At 34.1% G+C, this 4,761-nt stretch overlaps 1 long non-coding RNA gene across 1 annotated transcript; it reads right to left on the reverse strand.

The window, feature by feature from the left end:
• Window positions 1-1,535: 1,535 nt before the first annotated feature.
• LOC136850027 (uncharacterized) lies at window positions 1,536-3,572 on the reverse strand. The gene is made up of 3 exons (XR_010856517.1): window positions 3,405-3,572; window positions 2,697-2,816; window positions 1,536-1,711 (listed from the first exon to the last, which is right to left on the reverse strand). It is a non-coding gene; the product is annotated as an uncharacterized lncRNA (long non-coding RNA).
• Between the last annotated feature and the right edge of the window lie 1,189 nt (window positions 3,573-4,761).

Here is a 4,761-nt window from a genome sequence, read left to right on the forward strand (position 1 = left end):
TTATGACATGGATGAAAGTCAACCGTGCACTTGCCACGTGTCATCAATCATATCTTCCACTCCGTTTAAGAATTAAGTTTCTTTGTTACTTTAATAACTGAAAATATCACCCAGGCGTATATGAAAGCCGCCTTCGTTTGACAGAAAACATTTTACTTTCCTCACAAACCAACATTTATTATCAAAATATTTTCATTTTTAACGATTAAGGAATGTATAAACCAACATTTGATAAAAATATTTTCATTTTTAACGATTAAGGAATGTTTAAGAGTATTGCAAAAAAAAAAAAAAAATGGGATGAAAGATACATTAACTACTAACACGAATTCAGCTTACTGGAATGAGGTACATAACATCAGCCATACCAGCATTATCAGTTAAAAGAAATTTTATATTAAAAAAAAACTAATCTTCCCATATTTTTTGTAATTCTATGGTAATTGTAATGATCGTATAGTAGTTTGAAGGACAATTTAGTTTTTGCTTCATACTAAATTTTTAATGGAAATGAAGCTCATACCATGTCTTCATTGATGAAACACTCAACTCCTACCGTATCAAAACGTTAGGTCTGGCTTAATTGGTGTCAAATGGTCATACAGGATTAAGAATAACCAGGGAATGCAAGTCTATTTCCGAGTTATAAAGCCCTAGGAAAGGTGAAGCCCTCCTAACACGTAGTGTGGCACTTAGACTATCAGCTGGTTCAGACTACTCAGCCCCTGGATTTTTTTTTTTTTTTTTTTTTTTTTAATATGAAAAAAGCGTCCTATGTTTATATTGTTTAGCTGGGCATTGTGGTCGCAATCATTTAGACTAACAACCAACAGATATTACTCGGTATAAAACTACCTCGAAAAGTTGCTTCACAGGTAATCTACAACTGCAAACCATCTAAAAACTTCTCCGTACGGAAACGCATAGCCAGAGATTTAGGGCGTGGATCTAGTTCCCAGAGGGATAGGCCAAGTTTAGTTTAGTCTGCTTAATATGCTTCGTGAGTGCCTTGTCAACTTCAGCTACTTAGTTGACTACCATTTATGGGCTTTCAGGATTCCAATTTTTAATCCATTGCAGCTTGAGATTCTCAAAAACTGTAGTAACTTGCTTTAGTAATTTACCATAATTTTAATTTACCAATTTACCATAATTTTAATTTACCAATTTACCATAATTTTAATTTACCAATTTACCATAATTTTAATTTACCAATTTACCATAATTTTAATTTACCAATTTACCATAATTTTAAATATCACCAACTGATGGAACATTACCATAATTTTAATTTACCAAAAGTTAACTAAAGTCTTTTAAATTACATTAAACCACGGCATTGATTAAAAACCAATTCAAATTTCTCCAGCTGATGGTCATAGGATTTAACCTGTCTTTTAAATTAAGCTCATTTAAACAATTCATTCCGGAATTTATGACAAGAAAACTTAAAGTCTGCAATTCTATTTAGTGAAGTTATGGACGTTCATATTTACCTGATCTTTATTGGAAGCTCTTTATTGGAAACTACTGGAAACATTATTGGAAACTTTATTGGAAAATCACACCTTTTAATCAAAGAACTTTTGGCATAAAGTGCAGTATTAGTAATACCAGGCTCCCGTCTCACCTTATTAAACTATATTTTGTAAAAAAGTGACGAAAACCGGAGTTCTTGAATAACAGGGTCTCTACTATACCAATCCACAGCCTGTAAAGAAAAATACGGCAGAAATGTTTGTACTTATGTAAACTACAAAAAAAAAAAAATTAAAGAAATTACAAAAAGATAATTTTGTCAGTGAAATAAAGTTTCATTAACTTAAATGAACTGAAGACTTCCGATAGCCAAAAAGTTACCAAACCTAGGAACGGGATGCACCAAAAGGCGCTAACAATTGAAGGACCAACCAGAGGAACTACCGCATCAAACCTTACGAAGTTTGAGCCTCCGAGCAAAACTACAAAATAGTCAATTTGCCAAGAGAAAAGCACGTTCTGGCATCACATGCTGATCGTATGAAATAGTGTATCTGTATTGTACCAACATGGAAACATAGGCCTGTTCATTGTATGATTAGCATGAGTTTCGCCTAATTTAAAATATGTAAACCATTAACAGCAGCTATAACAAATTACAAAATTCAGATGGTTCAATTTTAAAATTTATATAAAGAAAATGAGTTTAAAATAATGCGTACTAACACCTTTATTGCTGAAAACAACAGTTTTCAGCACCTTACTAGTACAGATGTAAACTTAAAACAGGTTGCCGAGTTCGGAAACTGGGTTCTTAATGGATAATTATTAAAATCAAGAATTATGGAAGATTACGTTAACTACTGCACTATGATAAAACCAAATGCAAATGTTAAAAGGTCTTCACTGATAACCAAGTTTCTGGAATAATTAAGCGATCAATATAAACGTTATGTTACTTTAGTTTATATAAACAGTAAAATCTAAAGTCAAAGTTAGTTAATACTAAAAACAGAAGACTGATGCTCTTGTCACCTGGAAAAAAAAAAAGCCTCCCATGCACCCGTCGATAGGCCGTAAGACCTATCGACGGGTGCATGGGAGGGGCCTCCACTCCACCCCTACAGGGGCGGTGCCGCCCCTGTAGGGGTGGAGGTAAAAAAAAAAAAAAAAAGTTTGGCCGTTATTAAAACACACAAAATTTCATGACACCTCACCTATTAAGCCAAGCATGGGGAGAGAAGTCAGTTTTTGAGCAGTTGAGAAACTTCTTGGCTGGAGAATTTTGACCTATTTCTCAAGCGTAGTTTCCTTCATGAAGTGACAGTTTAACAAATCTGGAAGTATTTAAAATCTGTAAGAGGATACGGATTTGCTTTAAAATATATAACTAGCCTTAATTTACAAGATAAAGGTACAAAAAGCTTTAAAAATGGGAAAGCTTCACACGAAAATAAAGATCAGCAGGAACTTTAACGTTTCCAAGTACAGAGCAAATAAAATACTAAACTTCACGTACCATCAGATCTTAACCTGAAAGCTATATTTGTACTGCAGAAGTGAATGGAACTGTTTTATAGTCTATAAACGAGAAATAGGGTGAAGTAAAGCTATGATAAGTCAAATTTAAATAAAATTCAAACCAAATATTCAATGCTGTCCACAAGTTTTAGTCATAAGTTTATATTTTCTGAACAAGGAAAAACAGACATGAAATACTTAAAATATCAATTTAGTCCAATCAAACTTTAAACTAAAACTTTAAAAAACTTATGTTAATGAAAAAATAAGCCTGTTGCAACAAGCTATTACGCCAAGTTACCATACCCATGAACACTTGCAATAATGGAAAAAAAAAAGTATAAACTAAAATCAGTAAAGCCTTGTTAACAGAAGTACTATAACATGAACTTAATGAAACTTACCCTTTGCAGGGTATGGCAGGGTCGCCACAACTAAACGTAGACCATCTATCACGTTACCAAATTCTAATCGCACTGATACGAATTGCTGCCAGCTACTCAGCGAGGAACCGAACGAAAAACGCGCTGGACAACGTACTTGACTGTTCCAGGGTCGAAGGCTAACTAGGCGATTTGCTTGCCGAAAACCAGCCCTGCTGTTGGTGCCACCATCAAGGACCACGGATTCACCTGTGTTTAAACTGGCAGATTTAAGCGGAAGAGTACGCCGTCCTTGGTTTTGTTTAATGAGAAAGTTTAAAAGAATTTGTTGATGTTTTCACGCTAATTGACTGATTCTTCGTTTTATGACTTCCCGGTTCTTGATAAAATTAGCCTCTGTGTATCATAACAGAAAATTTTTATCAATAATTTACCGAACAAGAGAACGAATATTCTTCGGTGTATTACGTATTGTCACGCAGTAAAAAAATATTTCTGCTTACTGTGTTTTCCTAAGATCCCACTCCACCAAAAGCGCTCTGCGATACCTGCAAACTCAACTCGTCACGTACATAATAATGCAGACATTTTCTCGGATTCTTATATTTATTGGATTGCGTACTCCCTATTAATTGTCAAATCCACACTGTCATCGCACTCACAAAAAGTAAAATCTTTAATTTTTTCTTGAACGACTTGATATTTTCAGTCTTCCTGATACCAAGTGGGAGCTTATTGGGGTGGCAGATTTAAAGTTTCTAAAGCCTACTTTCTAATTGCATTTTGGCTCAAATAACTTGGGTTCATCTGTATGTATTTTTGTACTGACTCCATGCAGAAAGTCATTCAAATATTTTAGACACCCAGTCATGACAGCTTGACGAATCATTTAACATATTTTACACATTATTCTAGCTTTGATGGGGAACCAGTGCAACTCAAACAATACAGGCTAAGTCCTGTCATGCGGCGCAACACCCTTTATTAGTCTTGGCGGTCTATTCAGTATTTAGTTGCATCTTAGGTAGAATATTTTCTACAGTTGTTAAACCAGTTTACGGCACAATTAATCAAAAGAGTTTTATGGAACACCCTCCAATATATTTTTTTTAACAAAGGAAATATTTCTAAGATGATATGCAGTATCCCTTGCAATACTTTTAATCTGAGCACTAAGAGACAAATAACAGTCTAGTAGAATACCAAAGTCACGTACTTTGCCAGCCAACGAAACTTTATTTGTATTTATTATATTACGCCGAAAACCACCAAGGTTTATTATTTCATTTGTATTGTTAATATCGTTTATGTAATAACAAAATTGAGTGTCATCTACAAATAGGTTAAACTTTACCCCTACGTCCCTGTAGCATGTTTT

This window comes from Macrobrachium rosenbergii, chromosome 2 (genome assembly GCF_040412425.1).
Source record: "Macrobrachium rosenbergii isolate ZJJX-2024 chromosome 2, ASM4041242v1, whole genome shotgun sequence".
NCBI classification, from domain to species: Eukaryota; Metazoa; Arthropoda; class Malacostraca; order Decapoda; family Palaemonidae; genus Macrobrachium; species Macrobrachium rosenbergii.